Raw genomic sequence first — 21,250 nt, forward strand, 5'->3', positions numbered from 1 at the left:
CGGTCGCTGAGGGCGGAAGTTCCGGTCATGACGGGCGGAAGTTCCTGTCATGACGGGCGGAAGTTCCGGTCGCTGAGGGCGGAAGTTCCGGTCGCTGATGGCGGAAGTTCCGGTCGCTGAGGGCGGAAGTTCCGGTCGCTGTGGGCGGAAGTTCCGGCCATGAGGGGCGGAAGTTCCGGCCTGGAGCGCCCAGCTCCTCTTTCTCCTTCTCTTCCATGCTTCCGTGACATCGGCCTTGCGTCCTCGGGTCTCCATGGCATCCTCTCCCTCCGTACTTGTCGTCGAGTTCCTATCATCAAGATATGACGGAGTATGAAGTAGTATATCGTCCCAAATAGGCGATTCGAGGCACGCGTAAAGGAGAAGATTCACCTTAGCGTGCCGTCTTGGCGATGAAGCACATGATGCGGTGAAGACCGAAGGTCGCCCCGTATTGCATATGATAAGGGCTAAGCCCAGGGATGTGCCCGATCTTCACGGATTTGAAGGGATTCGTGGGGGTAGGTGGATGAACGCGATGAACACGTGGGGGAATCGCGGGGATACACACACACACACGGATACAATTCGAGTTTTCCCTCGTTGGCTCGAAACACCAACTCGATAGAGGTTGCAGGAAAAGACCTTCCGGTAGAAGTCCCGCAAAGAGATCGACAAATCAAAGCTCGGGAGAACTAGAAGGGCGAAAAGACCGGAAGGCTTGATAGAAGTGCAAGCAAAAGACCAAATAGGTAGAAGTGCAAGCAAAAGATCAAACAAATGGTAGAAGTCGCCAAAGAGATCTTCACGAGTTGATAAGGAGCCCGGGTGGGGATACAAGATCATAGATCTAGGTAGGGTTCCCACAAGGGTGAGCCATGCTCAGGTTTAAGTTCACATCAAGTCTAATCTCAGATCTGAGCCAACTAGCCTATTTATAGGTGGGGGCGAAGGGATAAGTTACACGCTGAAAAGTGCTGTTGTGCTGAAGTTCGGTAGGGCGGAAGTTCCGGCCGTCTTGGGCGGAAGTTCCGGTCAGGGGCGGAAGTTCCGGTCTTCGGGGCCGGAAGTTCCGGTCCGGCCGGAAGTTCCGGTCAAGTTCCGGCCAAGTTCCGAAAATGGCCCATTTCCTTGCAGTAACATCCAGGGGCGTTTTGGTGGACTTTCGGAGCTTGGGCGGAACTTGGGCGGAAGTTCCGAGTGGACGGAAGTTCCGGTCCCTCGGGGCGGAAGTTCCGGCCTGATCCATTTCTCTGGGCGCTGGAAGGCATCTTGGCGGCATCTGGGCGGAAGTTCCGGTCCTTGGGGGCGGAAGTTCCGGTGGGGCGGAAGTTCCGGCCATCAGGGGCGGAAGTTCCAGCCTGGAGCGTCCAGCTCCTCTTTCTCCTTCTCTTCCATGCTTCCGTGACATCGGCCTTGCGTCCTCGGGTCTCCATGGCATCCTCTCTTGGCGATGAAGTGTATGATGCGGTGTAGACCGAAGGTCGGGCTGCATCATCTCCCCCCACTTGAAAAAGAGTCGTCCTCGACGATAACTCTTCATGAATGTGTAAAGGAGGTAGATGACACCAACGCTTGAATGTCCCTTCACTTGTCAAGAGCCCTATGAATAGCACAAGAAAAGCCAAGCAACACTCAAAGCGTAGCCAATGTTCAACGGATTTAGCAATATGTCCCAAGTATAAGGAGGTCAGCTTAGTATAATGTCGGTGTGCTCTCATGGAGAGATCTTGTGTAGTCGAAGTGTGGGGTTGAACCCGTTCGTTGACGCTCATCCACAAGTCACTTGTACCTTCACACAACAAAGACCAAGCAAAATATGTTTGTGTGTGATATTGGAGCACATCATCGATGACATGTCCTTTCATGTTCACAACACCGTTAGCACAACACAAATATATCAAGAATAATGCATGTGCAAGGTCAATGTGTAAAAACTCCTTATGAACATCTTCCAAATGTGGAAACACAAAAGCTCCCAATTGTGAGACAACCGTGGTGTCCATCTCATGTAGGAAGTCATTTTCATTGTTGCTCTCAAGGCATCGGAAAGAGAAATTGTTCAACATCCTTGAAGCAACAAGTGGAGAATTTGGCAAAAACACATACGAAAGAGTGTCCAAAATGTCATCAACGTGCGTGCACACAAACCATTGGAAAGAGAAATTGGTCCTCCTATTTGGTGCGCCACACAACATATCTTCCAACATGTTCATCAAAACAATATTTGCACAACCGCGCGTGCCAACAAACCAAATGAAAGAGAAATTGTCTCACTTGTTTGAGGCAACACCAACGGTAAGAATCACATCATCATGCTTGCAAAAGAACCATAAGAAAGAGAAATTGTTCGGCATGTTCAATGCAAAGCATGGTAAAGGTATTAGAGCCGGGTTCGATCTTGAACTCACTTGTCTTATGCTCTCAATCCAATACGAAGCATCAAGTTGTTTCTCCAAGAGGCATTTTGCAAAAATGGTGATCAAAAGAGTTTCGATGTATCCTAAATGTGGTAGGGCAAAAATGTTGTGTATAGCATTGTCCCACACAAATGGAACAATCAAAAGGCAAGTATCGGTGGCAAAATTTGGGGCAAAATTGTTATGTGCAATGGCAAAGCTATGGAGACTTCTAGCTTGGGAACGTATGGTTGGCGTGAGCCGAGTATGGGTATCCTCAAGTGTCAAAGAATCCATTGCAATTGCCAAAGATGAAATGAGAAATCCAAAGGAGAGCAACTTTTGGTGTGACATGTGGCACAAGGTGCATAATGTGTCTCTCACATGTATGACATGATCCTTGAGATTCTCATAGTGTATGATGATATCATCAATACATACAACAACCATTGTGCCAACACGATGTTTCAAGATATGTTGCATAAGAAGCAAAAGAGGTGACGAGGAATTGGACCAAACCGGAAGCTCGACAAGAAATGTCGGAAACACATGATGGCGAAGGTGTTGGGAAACATACCCTTTGGTTTGAATCCCGCGGGTTTGGTGATGGAGGTTGTCCTTGGTGGGGTAGCTCTCGATGGCACGTGTCGTCAACTCATGCTCCGTGGCGGTGGATGTTGTCGTTCGGGTACCTCTACACACAATGGAGAAAACAAAAAGCGTGTGTGCATGGTAGATGAATACATCATCCATCATGATGTTCCATGTCTTGTGCACATCACCATTAGTGTCAAGCGAGATAGTATGAAATGCATGGTGATGGTGCATATGGCAAGAAGGTGCATTCATGGCATGTGGTAACTTAGGATCATCAAAAATTGAGAAGGCTATGGGGGCCATCTCATGGACAATGAAATAAGCATTCTTGCATACCAAGCATAAGAAAGAGTCATTATTCACAATCTTGGATGCAAGGAACATGGAGTAGTACAAACATTTTGGGCAAAGCATGTTTAACATGTTATCATTGTTGTCGACAACCCTATGGAAAGAGCAATTGTTCATCAAGGGTGTCACAACACAAGCATTAGCATCATCATTTTCATTGCAAGCAATACATGGTAAAGAGCAATTGTTCGACATATTGCAAGCAATAGGAGAGAAAGTGAAACTCTCATAGCATGGCATGACCATATTGTCACAAGCAAGTAATTCCACATGATCAACAATGTTATCAAGCAAAGCATCACATGGGGGAATGAACAAAGCATGTGGCATAGCAATTGTATCCTCAAGATCATGCATGCACTCATAAGTCATCATGTCCACTAGTGGGATCATGGCATCATCAACACCCATATAGGTACCTTTGTAGTCCGACTCATTTGAGGTAGGTGTTGTGGAAGTGGTAGGATCCATGTGGTCGACATCTTTGACTTCTTGTAAGCATGGTGTGATATCATCATCTTCATGCACCATGTACATCTTCTCCATGATCGGGAACTTGTCCTCCATGGAACCTATTGCAACATAAGAAGACACAAACGAGGGAGAGGTTAATGTGTTAGCAAATGCGATGTCCTCCGTGGACCTATCATCTACCTCTCTCAATTCACTTTGTGTATCACTCATGTCCTCCAAATGGAAGCACTCAAACTCACATATGGGGTGGAAGTCACTCAACTCACCATCACTCTCGCTCAAGTGGGCTAAGTGGCTCTCATGCTCACATGGGTTTGGTACCAACTCATCAATCAAGCATGTAGGAGTAGGTTCGACTTGCTCATCTCCATGCGCCTCCGTGGTTGAAGGGAACTTCCCATGCTCAACCATCTCAACTCCATGCGCCTCCGTGGGTGAAGGGAGAATCCCATGCTCACCATTCTCAACTCCATTCGCCACCTTGGTTGAAGGGATCATCCCATGCTCAACCTTCTCAACTCCATCTTGAAGTGTGGGCTTCATAGTCGTCATCTTGTCCATTTCCTTGCACCATTCTTTGAAGATGATGGTATCTTGAAGTGTCTTGTTGGCGAATTGGGCATCCAATTGGGCGAAGTAGAGCTTGTGGGCTTGAGGTGTGTTGCACTCCCATGTCATGTGCTTGTTGGATGTGCACACATCACAATGGAGATTGGGGCATTCCCAAAGATGATGACCGTCTTGTGTGCAACGAAAGCATTGGGAGCTACGTGGTCTTGGTGGACAAATCATTGTCATGTTGGCATAAAGTTGTGTAGACCGTCCTTCCTCTTGAAGTGTAGGCTCCATGGTCTTCATCTTGGGGCTTGAGCTTCTTGTAGGCGCCATTGTGGTGGTGGCGGTAGGAGGGGGAAGTACCATGATAGGTGGTTCCTCTTTATGTGCACTTGCCACCATCTTCCTTGTTGATGTAGCGTCTTGTCTCGCATCATTGGAGATCTTCTCATTTGTAGGAGGTCTTGGAGATGCCATTTTGGTGTTGGTGCTAGGCTTTGTAGACACCATATGTTTGGTGTTGTTGACCTTTGTAGCCTTGGCCGCTTCATGTCGAGGTTCTCGTCTTCTTGTATCATCACCATGTCTTGGGGGGTGTCGTCGAAGATCCTTGGGAGGTGTTGGTCGATGGCGAACATGAGGTGACTTGTGTCGGCGATGATCATGTGGTGACGTATGTCGATGGTGATCATGAGGTGGTGATGGTCGACGACGATCTTGAGGTGAAGAGTGTCGATGCCGATCCTCAACATGCCTAGATGATGGTTCATGTAGCTTGGCACTTTGCTTGTGGTGCCTTCTTGAAGGTCCGCAACCGTCATAAGTAGTTCCATTGGCCAAGGTGGGGAACTTGGAGGCACCGGTCTTGTGTAAGGTGGTGTCGAAGCTCGGTTCCACCATGGTGTCGATGTCATAGTCGAGGTAGTGCTCGGTGCGGTGCTCCATCATGGTGTCGTAGTCGTAGTCGAGGTAGTGCTCGGTGCGGTGCTCCATCATGGTGTCGTAGTCGTAGTCGAGGTAGTGCTCGGTGCGGTGCTCCAAAAAATAGCCCCAAATTGGCCTTGGTTGGATCTCGCGATTTGTTGAGTTTTTGGTGGTTTTGGTCCAATAGAAACTTGTCTTTGGTGTTGATCTGCAATTCCCCCACCTTCCCACCGCTCTTAGTGCCAAATTTTCCACGAATTCGAAGATTTTCGGCCCGGATTTCCGCCCAAATCGAAGAACAGCCCGCAGATCTGATTGCGACCGGAAGTTCCGCCCCTGAGGACCGGAAGTTCCGCCCGGGACCGGAAGTTCCGCCCCTGAGGACCGGAAGTTCCGCCCCGGACCGGAAGTTCCGCCCCTCAGGACCGGAAGTTCCGCCTGGCCGAAATTTTGACAGCATTCTTCGTTTTTCGTTTTGGCACTAACCCCTTGTGTTTGGACTTCGTTGTGTGTGCCATTTCAGCTACCACAAGCTTCCGCAACATCAACTACGACGACGGCACCCCGAGGATCCAAGCGGTTCATTTGACACTTTCCACCATAGCAAGTTCAACATCGTCGGCCACCGTCATCAAGTGGTATAACTTGCCCCCTAACTTGTAGCCTTAGCTTCCTTTGCGTACCTTTCCTATCGAGAGTGGCTTTCTAGTGTTGCGAAGCATTGCGCAAGCGTCCCGACCGTGAGGGTGTGCGTGTGTTGAGCAAAGCTACAAAGCAAGCTCGTGTGAAAAGATAGGCAAAAGAAGTGTGACATACTTACATAGATAGTGAGAAAAAGAAAGCTTCTAAGCATACCAAAAAAAAAAAGAGAAACAAAAAGAAAAAGAGTGTGCGTGACACCTATACACAAAAGAGTCCAAAGCTTATAAGCAAAAGAGAGAAAAGAGAAGAGAGGCGTCTTGCGCAAATCTTGTTGCTTCTCAATTTTGCAACCAAGCCACGGTCTCTCTTGCGTTAGCGTGACACCGAGCTAGTAGTCTTCGTTAGGACCAATTTTGTTCGTGCTCATTTTCCGTCGCGCTAACCCCATTTTGTCCCACGCGTGTGTTCCACCTTGTGTATGCCTTTTGTGATCACCGCCTTTGACTTGTGACTTTTGGATCTTACCCACTTTTGACAATAGACTTTTCGTTTGGTTCTTCCATTTGGCTTTCCGCATCCATACCTAACACCATATAGAGTTTTGATTTGTGTGTGTGCATACATATCGGTTGTTCCTCGACTTGAAACACCTTTTCGATTTTGGTTTGCAAGTTTTGACACTTTTGGTAGTTTTCCTTCCACCATATATATACACCAATCATAGAGACTAACATGGATAGTGAGGATGAACCTACGGAGGACGACATGGAGTACGATGAGGGTGATAGCTCCGCAAGCACCGCGGATATGGAGGACCATGTGGAGCTCGACACCGACAATGGCTCCGCAAGCATTGGCGACATGACCGACATCGAGCATCTCTACACCGACCATGACTCGCCAAGCATGGACAACATGGTGGACTACCACTCCGAGCTCGACGACAACATCGACGACATGATGGAGCACCGCACCGAGCACTACCTCGACTACGTCTACGACACCATGATGGAGCACCGCACCGAGCACTACCTCGACTATGACATCGACACCATGGTGGAACCGAGCTTCGACACCACCTTACACAAGACCGGTGCCTACAAGTTCCCCACCTTGGCCAATGGAACTACTTATGACGGTTGCGGACCTTCAAGACGGCGCCACCATGAGAGTGCTCACGCACATGATCATCTACATCGAGCTCGTCCTTTGGAACAACAAGAGCGTCCCCGCCATGATCGCCATCGACACTCTCCTCCGAGCTCAAGAAGGCACCACAAGCAAAGTGCCAAGCTACATGAACCATCATCTAGGCATGTTGAGGATCGTCATCGACACTCTTCACCTCAAGATCGTCGTCGACCATCACCACCTCATGATCGTCATCGACACTCGTCACCTCAAGATCGTCGTCGACCATCACCACCTCATGATCACCATCGACATACGTCACCACATGATCATCGCCGACACAAGTCACCTCATGTTCGCCATCGACCAACACCTCCCAAGGATCTTCGACGACACCCCCCAAGACATGGTGATGATACAAGAAGACGAGAACCTCGACATGAAGCGGCCAAGGCTACAAAGGTCAACAACACCAAACATATGGTGTCTACAAAGCCTAGCACCAACACCAAAATGGCATCTCCAAGACCTCCTACAAATGAGAAGATCTCCAATGATGCGAGACAAGACGCTACATCAACAAGGAAGATGGTGGCAAGTGCACATAAAGAGGAACCACCTATCATGGTACTTCCCCCTCCTACCGCCACCACCACAATGGCGCCTACAAGAAGCTCAAGCCCCAAGATGAAGACCATGGAGCCTACACTTCAAGAGGAAGGACGGTCTACACAACTTTATGCCAACATGACAATGATTTGTCCACCAAGACCACGTAGCTCCCAATGCTTTCGTTGCACACAAGACGGTCATCATCTTTGGGAATGGCCCAATCTCCATTGTGATGTGTGCACATCCAACAAGCACATGACATGGGAGTGCAACACACCTCAAGCCCACAAGCTCTACTTCGCCCAATTGGATGCCCAATTCGCCAACAAGACACTTCAAGATACCATCATCTTCAAAGAATGGTGCAAGGAAATGGACAAGATGACGACTATGAAGCCCACACTTCAAGATGGAGTTGAGAAGGTTGAGCATGGGATGATCCCTTCAACCAAGGTGGCGAATGGAGTTGAGAATGGTGAGCATGGGATTCTCCCTTCACCCACGGAGGCGCATGGAGTTGAGATGGTTGAGCATGGGAAGTTCCCTTCAACCACGGAGGCGCATGGAGATGAGCAAGTCGAACCTACTCCTACATGCTTGATTGATGAGTTGGTACCAAACCAATGTGAGCATGAGAGCCACTTAGCCCACTTGAGCGAGAGTGATGGTGAGTTGAGTGACTTCCACCCCATATGTGAGTTTGAGTGCTTCCATTTGGAGGACATGAGTGATACACAAAGTGAGTTGAGAGAGGTAGATGATAGGTCCACGGAGGACATCGCATTTGCTAACACATTAACCTCTCCCTCGTTTGTGTCTTCTTATGTTGCAATAGGTTCCATGGAGGACAAGTTCCCGATCATGGAGAAGATGTACATGGTGCATGAAGATGATGATATCACACCATGCTTACAAGAAGTCAAAGATGTCGACCACATGGATCCTACCACTTCCACAACACCTACCTCAAATGAGTCGGACTACAAAGGTACCTATATGGGTGTTGATGATGCCATGATCCCACTAGTGGACATGATGACTTATGAGTGCATGCATGATCTTGAGGATACAATTGCTATGCCACATGCTTTGTTCATTCCCCCATGTGATGCTTTGCTTGATAACATTGTTGATCATGTGGAATTACTTGCTTGTGACAATATGGTCATGCCATGCTATGAGAGTTTCACTTTCTCTCCTATTGCTTGCAATATGTCGAACAATTGCTCTTTACCATGTATTGCTTGCAATGAAAATGATGATGCTAATGCTTGTGTTGTGACACCCTTGATGAACAATTGCTCTTTCCATAGGGTTGTCGACAACAATGATAACATGTTAAACATGCTTTGCCCAAAATGTTTGCACTACTCCATGTTCCTTGCATCCAAGATTGTGAATAATGACTCTTTCTTATGCTTGGTATGCAAGAATGCTTATTTCATTGTCCATGAGATGGCCCCCATAGCCTTCTCAATTTTTGATGATCCTAAGTTACCACATGCCATGAATGCACCTTCTTGCCATATGCACCATCACCATGCATTTCATACTATCTCGCTTGACACTAATGGTGATGTGCACAAGACATGGAACATCATGATGGATGATGTATTCATCTACCATGCACACACGCTTTTTGTTTTCTCCATTGTGTGTAGAGGTACCCGAACGACAACATCCACCGCCACGGAGCATGAGTTGACGACACGTGCCATCGAGAGCTACCCCACCAAGGACAACCTCCATCACCAAACCCGCGGGATTCAAACCAAAGGGTATGTTTCCCAACACCTTCGCCATCATGTGTTTCCGACATTTCTTGTCGAGTTTCCGGTTTGGTCCAATTCCTCGTCACCTCTTTTGCTTCTTATGCAACATATCTTGAAACATCGTGTTGGCACAATGGTTGTTGTATGTATTGATGATATCATCATACACTATGAGAATCTCAAGGATCATGTCATACATGTGAGAGACACATTATGCACCTTGTGCCACATGTCACACCAAAAGTTGCTCTCCTTTGGATTTCTCATTTCATCTTTGGCAATTGCAATGGATTCTTTGACACTTGAGGATACCCATACTCGGCTCACGCCAACCATACGTTCCCAAGCTAGAAGTCTCCATAGCTTTGCCATTGCACATAACAATTTTGCCCCAAATTTTGCCACCGATACTTGCCTTTTGATTGTTCCATTTGTGTGGGACAATGCTATACACAACATTTTTGCCCTACCACATTAAGGATACATCGAAACTCTTTTGATCACCATTTTTGCAAAATGCCTCTTGGAGAAACAACTTGATGCTTCGTATTGGATTGAGAGCATAAGACAAGTGAGTTCAAGATCGAACCCGGCTCTAATACCTTTACCATGCTTTGCATTGAACATGCCGAACAATTTATCTTTCTTATGGTTCTTTTGCAAGCATGATGATGTGATTCTTACCGTTGGTGTTGCCTCAAACAAGTGGGACAATTGCTCTTTCATTTGGTTTGTTGGCACGCGCGGTTGTGCAAATATTGTTTTGATGAACATGTTGGAAGATATGTTGTGTGGTGCACCAAATAGGAGGACCAATTTCTCTTTCCAATGGTTTGTGTGCACGCACGTTGATGACATTTTGGACACTCTTTCGTATGTGTTTTTGCCAAATTCTCCACTTGTTGCTTCAAGGATGTTGAACAATTTCTCTTTCCGATGCCTTGAGAGCAACAATGAAAATGACTTCCTACATGAGATGGACACCACGGTTGTCTCACAATTGGGAGTTTTTGTGTTTCCACATTTGGAAGATGTTCATAAGGAGTTTTTACACATTGACCTTGCACATGCATTATTCTTGATATATTTGTGTTGTGCTAACGGTGTTGTGAACATGAAAGGACATGTCATCGATGATGTGCTCCAATATCACACACAAACATATTTTGCTTGGTCTTTGTTGTGTGAAGGTACAAGTGACTTGTGGATGAGCGTCAACGAACGGGTTCAACCCCACACTTCGACTACACAAGATCTCTCCATGAGAGCACACCGACATTATACTAAGGTGACCTCCTTATACTTGGGACATATTGCTAAATCCGTTGAACATTGGCTACGCTTTGAGTGTTGCTTGGCTTTTCTTGTGCTATTCATAGGGCTCTTGACAAGTGAAGGTTCATTCAAGCGTTGGTGTCATCTACCTCCTTTACACATTCATGAAGAGTTATCGTCGAGGACGACTCTTTTTCAAGTGGGGGGAGATGATGCAGCCCGACCTTCGGTCTACACCGCATCATACACTTCATCGCCAAGAGAGGATGCCATGGAGACCCGAGGACGCAAGGCCGATGTCACGGAAGCATGGAAGAGAAGGAGAAAGAGGAGCTGGACGCTCCAGGCCGGAACTTCCGCCCCTGATGGCCGGAACTTCCGCCCCACCGGAACTTCCGCCCCCAAGGACCGGAACTTCCGCCCAGATGCCGCCAAGATGCCTTCCAGCGCCCAGAGAAATGGATCAGGCCGGAACTTCCGCCCTGAGGGACCGGAACTTCCGCCCACTCGGAACTTCCGCCCAAGTTCCGCCCAAGCTCCGAAAGTCCACCAAAATGCCCCTGGATGTTACTGCAAGGAAATGGGCCATTTTCGGAACTTGGCCGGAACTTGACCGGAACTTCCGGCCGGACCGGAACTTCCGGCCCCGAAGACCGGAACTTCCGCCCCTGACCGGAACTTCCGCCCAAGACGGCTGGAACTTCCGCCCTACCGAACTTCAAAGACAACAAGACTTTTCAGCGTGTAACTTATCCCTTCGCCCCCACCTATAAATAGGCTAGTTGGCTCAGATCTGAGATTAGACTTGATGTGAACTTAAACCTGAGCATGGCTCACCCTTGTGGGAACCCTACCTAGATCTATGATCTTGTATCCCCACCCGGGCTCCTTATCAACTCGTGAAGATCTCTTTGGCGACTTCTACCGTTTGTTTGATCTTTTGCTTGCACTTCTACCTATTTGGTCTTTTGCTTGCACTTCTATCAAGCCTTCCGGTCTTTTCGCCCTTCTAGATCTCCCGAGCTTTGATTTGTCGATCTCTTTGCGGGACTTCTACCGGAAGGTCTTTTCCTGCAACCTCTATCGAGTTGGTGTTTCGAGCCAACGAGGGAAAACTCGAATTGTATCCGTGTGTGTGTGTGTATCCCCGCGATTCCCCCACGTGTTCATCGCGTTCATCCACCTACCCCCACGAATCCCTTCAAATCCGTGAAGATCGGGCACATCCCTGGGCTTAGCCCTTATCAACTATGTTATGATGATTATCAATCTATTGTTTATGTGTTGTTTATGATCTTGCATGCTCTCCGTTACTAGTAGAGGCTCTGGCCAAGTTTTTACTCTTAACTCCAAGAGGGAGTATTTATGCTCGATAGTGGGTTCATGCCTTCATTGACACAGGACAAGTGATGTAAAGTTCTAAGGTTGTGATGTGCTGTTGCCACTAGGGATAAAACATTGATTCTATGTCTAAGGATGTAGTTGTCGATTACATTACGCACCATACTTAATGCAATTGTCTGTTGCTTAGCAATTTAATACTGAATGGGGTTCGGATGATAACCTGAAGGTGGACTTTTTAGGCATAGATGCAGTTGGATGGCGGTCTATGTACTTTGTCGTAATGCCCAATTAAATCTCACTATATTTATCATATCATGTATATGCATTGCTATGCCTTTCTCTATTTGTCAATTGCCCGACTGTAATTTGTTCACCCAACATGCTTTTATCTTATGGGAGAGACACCTCTAGTGAACTGTGGACCCCGGTCCTATTCTTTACATAGCATACAATCTACTGCAATTGTGTTTTACTGTTTTCTTGCAAACAATCATCTTCCACTCGATACGCTTAATCCTTTGTTACAGCAAGCCGGTGAGATTGACAACCTCACTGTTTCGTTGGGGAAAAGTACTTTGGTTTTGTTGTGCAGATTCCACGTTGGCGCCGGAATCCCTGGTGTTGCGCCGCATCACATTTCGCGACCATCAACCTTCAACGTGCTTCTTGGCTCCTACTGGTTCGATTAAACCTTGGTTTCATACTGAGGGAAACTTGCTTCTATACGCATCATACCTTCCACTTGGGGTTCCCAATGGACGTGTGCATCTACGCGTATCAGTGCCTCGATGAGTCTCTTTTTCAATTCATCAATAGCGTTTAGTTGTGCTTTGCCCCAAACAAACGGAACATTCTTTTTAGTAAGCTCATTTAAAGGGCAAGCAATGGTGCTAAAATCTTTCACAAAGCGGCGGTAGAAACCGGCGAGTCCATGAAAACTCCGAACTTGACCAACATTTGTGGGAGTGGGCCAATTGTGGATGGCCTCAACTTTGGAGGAATCAACTTCAATCCCGTTGGCGGAAACCACAAAACCAAGAAAAACCAATTTGTTTTGAGCAAAGGTGCATTTTGGGAGGTTGGCATAGAGCTTCTCGTGGCGTAATATGCATAAGACTTCTCTCACATGTTGAACATGGTCCTCGAGAGTTTTGCTATAGACGAGAATGTCATCAAAGTAAACAACCACGCTCTTGCCAATGAGCGGTCTCAAAATGTGATTCATAAGACGCATGAAAGTCGAAGGAGCATTTGAAAGACCAAATGGCATGACGAGCCATTCATATAGACCAAGCTTGGTCTTGAATGCCGTCTTCCATTCATCACCAATTGCCATGCGAATTTGGTGGTAGCCACTACGCAAATCAATCTTAGTGAAAATGGTGGCACCACTCAATTCATCAAGCATGTCGTCTAAACGCGGTATGGGATGGCGATAACGGACGGTAATGGCATTGATGGGGCGACAATCCATACACATCCGTTGCGTCTCATCCGGTTTAGGCACAAGAATCACGGGAACGGCACAAGGGCTAAGGCTTTCTCAAACGTACCCTTTAGTGAGGAGGTCTTGTATTTGGCGTTGAATCTCCTTTGTGTCTTCAGGGTTGGTGCGGTAGGCGGCGCGGTTTGGAAGGGGAGCGCCGGGTATGAGGTCGATGCGGTGCTCGATGCCCCGAAGCGGTGGTAATCCATGAGGTAGCTCGTCGGGGAAGACGTCTTGGAATTCCTTCAAAATAGACAACAAAGACGAAGGAATGTTGGTTAAGTCGTTAGTCCCCGCCGAGGGGCCCTTGCAAATGAGCACGTAGTGTAGGGTGGTGGATGGGTTGTGGTGCACTTCTCTCATCTCACTCTTGGTAGCTAGGAGGACACTCTTCATCTCACTCACATATGGTTTGTGGCGCTCACTCTCTTTTTGGTGGATCACTCTCTCACCTCTCAACTCACTAGTGATAGTGGCTTCCTTAGCCCTCGCTAAAGCCTTTGCATTGTCCGCAATTACTTGGCTAGGAGTCATTGGGCGTAGGATGTAGGTCTTGTCGTTGACCTTGAAGCTATAGGCATTTGTGTAGCCATCATGGTTGGCTTTCTTGTCATATTGCCAAGGGCGACCAAGTAACATATGGCACACCGTCATAGGCACGACGTCACAATCAACGGTGTCTTCATAGGCGCCAATCTTGAAGGATATCGTGACGGTGTGTTGGATCTTCACATTTCCATTGTCACTTAGCCATTGCACATGGTAGGGGTGGGGATGTTTCCGGAGCGGGAGGTTGAGCTTGGTGCATAGTTCGGTGCTTGCAAGATTGTGGCAACTCCCGCCATCTATGATAACCTTTATTGACTTGCCATTGATTCCGGCTCTTGTTTGGAAGATATTGCACCTTTGGTCTTCATTGGGAATTGCATGGGTTGTCAACACTTTGGTCACCACAAGAGATGGGCTTGCATCATGCACACATAGGACTTGCTCTTGGTCTTCCAAGTCATCATCTTCATGAGTGGTGGCGGCTTGTACCAAGGCTTCATATTCACCTTCACTCAAGTACTCCACATCTCCATCATCTCGAGTGATCATAACTCTTGTGTTCTTGCATTCAAAGGATTTATGGCCTTGAGCACCACACTTGAAGCAAGTGATGTTACTAGATCCGGTGGAAGCTTTGGAGGACATGGTTGATTGCTCCGGCTTGAAGCTTGTTGTCTTGATGGCACTTCTTGCTTGCTTTGGAGGATCCTTGGAGGTAGGTGCACTTGTGTTCTTGATGCTTGAGGAGGCATTCATTGCATTTCTTGCGGCGAAGAAGGTCTTTGTCTTTGCACTTGCTAGGTCTTCTCGCACTTGGCGCTCGGCCCTTGTTTCTTGGTGGAGTAACTCAACCATGTTTTTGTAAGGCAAGAATTCCACTATCCTCTTGACGGGGATGTTTAGTCCATTCAAGAATCTTGCCATAGTTTGCTCTTCTCGCTCATCCACATTTGCACTCATCATGGTCATGTGCATCTCCTTGTAATATTTCTCAACGGACTTGTAGCTTTGCTTGAGTTGAGTGAGCTTGTTGAAGAGGTCACGCTTGTGGTGAGTTGGTACAAAGCGGGTGTGCATGACTTCTTGCATCTCTTCTCATGTGTCAATGGGTGCTAAGTCTTCCTTCTCACGCTTCTTGTTTACCTCTTCCCACCAAACATTTGCATATCCTTCAAACTCAAGTGATGCCATGGCAACTTTCTTTGCCTCGGAGAAGTTGTGTGATGAAGTCTAAGACCCCGATTGTGGCCCGATCTCGCGAATGACCCAAGAATCAAGGGGGAAAGAGAGGGAGAGGCGGAAGAACACGAAGAACTCACGCACACCAACCCGATACAATGGATGCTTACCCTCGTGGCTCGATGGACCATGCCAATAGAATCCACCCGGAAGAGACTCGAGGTAGAATTTCGAGAGGAGAGACCGGTGGGGAGGATGAATCAAGGAGTGGGAGAGAGAGTGGGTGCACTAGAATCTCACACATCCAAATCCATACATCCACAAGGGTGGCCTTGATACAAAGGGGATGAAACCCTAGGGAGACAAAGCTCAAAGTTATGTTTAAGCCTAAATCTTGTCTAAGGAGTAAAGGGGGATGACCTAGGTGCTTATATAGAGGTACAAGGCGACTTGGGTCGAAAAGGTACGCGGTTGGTCGACTCGGGCCGTTTTCGGTCGAGTCTGTCCCGTGAAATCCGGTCAACCGGGTTTCAACCGGGCTGTAGACCGGGCAGCCTGGTGCAGGGGCCGGTCAACCGGCCGCCAACCGGGAAGTTGGCAAAAGTTTCCCGGTTTGGCGTCGGTACGATGCCGGTTGTCGCCGGGGTGGATCCGGTCTGGGGCCCGGTCTGACCAGCCCTGGGACCGGCCTGGCCGGCCTGGGGCCCGGTTTGGCCGGCCTCTGGGCCGGCTGGGCCTCTTCCTCCCGCCTCTTCTTCCTCTTCCTTCTTCTCTTCTTTCCTTCTTCTTCCTCTCTCTTCCTTGCACCATGGGATTTCCTTCTCTCCGGTTCCTCGATGACTCTTGTACCTAATGACATGTAACACACCGACATGAGGTAGCATTCCATCCAAGGTATTGACGAGGTCGAGTGTCGAGAGGAAGGAGTTCACCTTGACATATATGGCGGGGGTTTGTGTTGTTGGTCCACTTGGGGGACTCCTTGGCCATGGTGTAGCGTCGATGATAGTCGGGGCTTCACTTGTTGGTCTTGAGGCGTAGGTGTCCAAAGGCCACCCCGCATCATCTCCCCCCCTTGGGGAAGAGTCGTCCTCGACTCTTGTTCCTCCTCACCGATGAGGTAGACGGGAAGGACTTGTATAGGTGCCCTTGTGTCCTTAGGGATGCTCGTCGTAGTGCAGGCGTCTTTGTTGTAGTCCATAACGGGTCTCCCATGTAGTGGTGGAGGGGCCAAGTCTCGGTCGAAGAAGAACAAGGGGAAAAACAACTTGCAAATGGAAAGCTTGTGGATGCCAATTTGGTGACCGGATAACAAGAGGCTCTCAATCAAATACGAAGCATCAAGTCGTTTCTCCAAAAGGCATTGGGCAAAAATGGTGATCAAAAGAGTGTCGATGTATCCAAAATGTGGTAGGACAAAAATTTGTGCAAGTAAAAGTTTGCTTTTGAAGGTGTCAAAAATGTTGTGTGTAGCATTGTCCCACACAAATGGAACAATCAAAAGGCAAGTATCGGCGGCAAAATTTGGGGCAAAATTGTTATGTGCAATGGCAAAGCTATGGAGACTTCTAGCTTGGGAAAGTATGGTTGGCGTGAGCCGAGTATGGGTATCCTCAAGTGTCAAAGAATCCATTGCAATTGCCATAGATGAAATTAGAAATCCAAAGGAGAGCAACTTTTGGTGTGACATGTGGCACAAGGTGCATAATGTGTCTCTCACATGTATGACATGATCCTTGAGATTCTCGGAGTGTATGATGATATCATCAATACATACAACAACCATTGTGACAACAAGATGTTTCAAGATATGTTGCGTAAGAAGCAAAAGAGGTGACGAGGAATTGGACCAAACTGGAAGCTCGACAAGAAGCGTCGGAAACACATGAGGGTGAAGGATTGTGGGAACATACCCTTTGGTGTGAGTCCCGCGGGTTAGGTCCTTGATGGGGTAGCTCTCAATTGCGCGTTTCGTGAGCTCATGCTCCGTAGCGGTGGAAGTGGTCGTCCGTGTACCTACACATGGAAGAAACAAGACAAAAAGCGTGTGTGCATGGTAGATGAATACATCATCTATCATGATGTTCCATGTCTTGTGCACATCACCATTAGTGTCAAGCAAGATAGTATGAAATGCATGGCGATGGTGCATATGGCAAGAAGGTGCATTCATGGCATGTGGTAACTCATGATCATCAAAAATTGAGAAGGCTATGGGGGCCATCTCGTGAACAATAAAATAAGCATTCTTGCATTCCAAGCATAAGAAAGAGCAATTGTTCGCAATCTTGGATGCAAGGATCATGGAAGAGTGTAAACATTTGGGACAAAGCATTTGGAAGCTAATGTCATCCTTGTCATTATCATTGCAAGCAATAGATGGGAAAGAGCAAGTGGTCGACATGTTGCAAGCAATGGTAGAAAATATGAAACTCTCATAGCATGGCATGGTAATGGTATCACAAGCATTCACTTCCACATGATCAACAATGTTATAAAGCAAAGTATCGCATGGGAAAATGAAAGTAGCATGTGACGTAGCAAATGTATCATCAAGATCATGCATGCACTCATAAGTCATCATGTCCACTAGTGGGATCATGGCATCATCAACACCTATGTTGTTACCTTTGAAGGCCGACTCATTTGATGTAGGTGTTGTGGAAGTAGGAGGATCCATGTGGTCGACATGTCCGTCTTGAAGCAAGCATGGTGAGATATCATCGTCTTCATGCACCATGTACATCTTCTCCATGAGTGGGAACTCATCCTCCGTGGAACCTAGTGCAACATAAGAAGACACAAACGAGGGAGAGGTTAATGTGTTAGCAAATGCGATGTCCTCCATGGACCTATCATCTACCTCTCTCAACTCACTTTGTGTATCACTCATGTCCTCCAAATGGAAGCACTCAAACTCACATATGGGGTGGAAGTCACTCAACTCACTAGCACTCTCACTCAAGTGGGCTAAGTGGCTCTCATGCTCACATGGGGTTGGTACCAACTCATCAATCAAGCATGTAGGAGTAGGTTCGACTTGCTCATCTCCATGCGCCTCCGTGGTTGAAGGGAAATTCCCATGCTCAACCATCTCAACTCCATGCGCCTCCGTAGGTGAAGGGAGAATCCCATGCTCACCATGCTCAACTCCATCGCCTCCTAAGACATTCTCAAGTGGTGGCATCTTGGAGACTTGTGCATTTAGCTCGTCGAAGTAGAGCTTCTTGGCGCTTGGCGTTGTGCATTGCCATGCCATGTGACCCTTGCCCTTGCACACCTCACATAGGAGATTGGGACATTCCCGTGGAGGGTGGCCTTGTTGCTTGCACTTGTAGCATCGGAGTCCATAGGCATATGACGAGGTAGGGGCCATTGTGGTGGTGGCACAAGAGGTAGAAGTCGCCTTATGAGGAAGGTCTTCATGTCGAGGCTCTCGTCTTCTTGCCTCATTACCATGTCTTGAGTGGTGTCGTCGAAGATCATGTGTGGGCGGATGTCGATGTAGACCATGAGGTGGTGGTGGCCAACGACGATCATGAGATGGTGTGAGTCGATAACGGTCCTTGCCATGCCTAGATGATGGCTCATGTTGGGGGCGCTCTTGATGCTCCATATGATGTCCGTGATGTCGATGATCTTGTGCATAGGCACTCTCATGATGGCGCCTTGTGGAGCTCGGAGAAGTGTGTCGATGCCTAACATGTTGGGGACGCTCTTGATGATCCATATGATGGTGCCATCGGGGAGGTCCTCGATCTTCATATGTAGCTCCATTGGCCAAGTAGGGGTATGTGGGAGCATCGGCGGTGTACATGGTGGGGTCGATGTCGTCCTCGTAGTGGTGCTGCACCATGTCGTCCATGCTTGTTGAGCAAGTGTCGATGTAGAGCTCGTCGATGTCGTCCATGTTGGCGATGCTCTCGGAGCCATAGTCGGTGTAGAGCTCCTCGATGTCGGTCATGTTGGCGATGCTCGCGAAGCCATAGTCGGTGTAGAGCTCCACATATTCCTCCACATCCGCGGTGCTTGAAGAGGCATCCTCCTCGAAGTGCTCCGTGTACTCCTCCGTATCTTCGTCTTCGCTATCCATGTTAGCACGACAATATCTATATGGTGTATGTTAGTGGAAGAACACTACCTCGCAATCTTACCGTGGTATGACAAGATTGGGGTGATCCAACAAACCGAGAGTTAGAACAATTGTATCGGGCACTCACACAAAGACACACGCAAAAGCTAGCAAATATGGTGTTAGGTGAGTATGGTGGAAATCCAAAAGATGAAATCCGAAATCAAGTTTGTTGTTAAGGGTGGGTGAAATCCAAAAACTCAAATGTCAAAGCGATGATCACTATAAACACGGAAAAGATGTGGAACTCACACACGGGATAAGCGGGGTTAGTGCGACCAAGGAATGAGCGGAAAAGTGTATGAAGCCCGAAAGCAAGGGTGGCTCGGTGTCACACTAACACAAGGAGAGGCAAAGCTTTGGTTGCTAACGATGAGACAACAAGATTCACACGCGGCCTCTCTTCTCTTTTCTCTCTTTTGCTTAAAAGCTTTTTCTCTTTTGTGTTTGGTGGCACTTACACTCTTCGTGTATTTGTATGTATGATGGCACTCGCACACTTTTGCTCTATGGTGCACTTGCACTCTTTTTGTGTTTTGGCGGCTTTTTCTCGCATTATGTTAGCGTTAGCTCGCTTTTGCTATCTTGCCACACGAGTTTTGCTTAGAAGCTTGACTTCACACTACACACACACCTCACAATCAGGGCCACGTGCAATGTCTCGCAACACTAGATAAGCAATGCTCGATAGGATAGATCGCAAAAGAAGAGGGGTTACAAGGGTAATGCAAGTTATACCTAAGATGTTAGGCGGTGATGAACACGCAACTTGCGATGACGGCGGTGGTGTCAAGAGTACGTTTGCAAGTCCGGGGTGCCGAGGATGTCGTCGCTTGCTTCGGAGCTGCGGGTTAGTTTCACAAACAAGGCACTCAAACCGGAACAAGCAAACACAAGTTAGCGGAAGAAATGGGTCAAACTAGCTCGGCGGTGGGGGCGGTGGTGGCGGTGGTATGCCGGTGGTGGGTGGTGTCGATGCTCTTGCGGATGCGGTGGTGGCGGTGGGGCCGCGGCGGTGTTTACCCGTGGGATGGAGGGTGGCGGTGCTTGCCGGCGATGGGGAGGAGTGGCGGTGGTCGGCGGTGGTGGTGGCTGTGTGGCGGCGCCCGGTCTGGGGCCCGGTTGACCGGCTCCTGGACCGGCCTGCTCGGTTGGCGGCCGGTTGACCGGGTTCTGGGCCGGCCTGGCCGGTCTGCAGCCCGGTCGACCGGATTTCTCAACCGGCCTGTCGTGTTCTTGAGCCAAATCATCCAAATCGACCCAAATCGAAGGAAAACAATGGAATTGGGGGCTGGAAAGTGGGGGAACTAGTAGATCAAGCACCTCAACACCAAATCCATGGACCAAAACCACTCAAAACGCAACCAAATCGCAGATCCATCCAAAGGAAAATTAGGGCTATTTTTTGGGGATTTTTGGGGAAAATTTTTAGAGACGAAATTGGGTGGGTGGGGGGTCAAATTCGCGGAAACCAAAGGCTGCTGATACCATATGATGAGGTATCTCTGGCTCTGATTACCATATGATGAGGTCTAAGACCCCGATTGTGGCCCGATCTCGCGAATGACCCAAGAATCAAGGGGGAAAGAGAGGGAGAGGCGGAAGAACATGAAGAACGCGAAGAACACGAAGAACTCACGCACACCAACCCGATACAATCAATTCTTACCCTCGTGGCTCGATGGACCACGCCAATAGAATCCACCCGGAAGAGACTCGAGGTAGAATTCCGAGAGGAGAGACCGGTGGGGAGGATGAATCAAGGAGTGGGAGAGAGAGTGGGTGCACTAGAATCTCACACATCCAAATCCATACATCCACAAGGGTGGCCTTGATACAAAGGGGATGA

General features: G+C 48.1%; 1 pseudogene; it reads right to left on the reverse strand.

The window, feature by feature from the left end:
• Positions 1 to 15,179, reverse strand: part of LOC139831548 (uncharacterized) — a 68,685-nt pseudogene extending 53,506 nt beyond the window's left edge.
• Positions 15,180 to 21,250: the final 6,071 nt, after the last annotated feature.

This window comes from Lolium perenne, chromosome 5, assembly GCF_019359855.2.
Source record: "Lolium perenne isolate Kyuss_39 chromosome 5, Kyuss_2.0, whole genome shotgun sequence".
Lineage (NCBI taxonomy): Eukaryota > Viridiplantae > Streptophyta > Magnoliopsida > Poales > Poaceae > Lolium > Lolium perenne.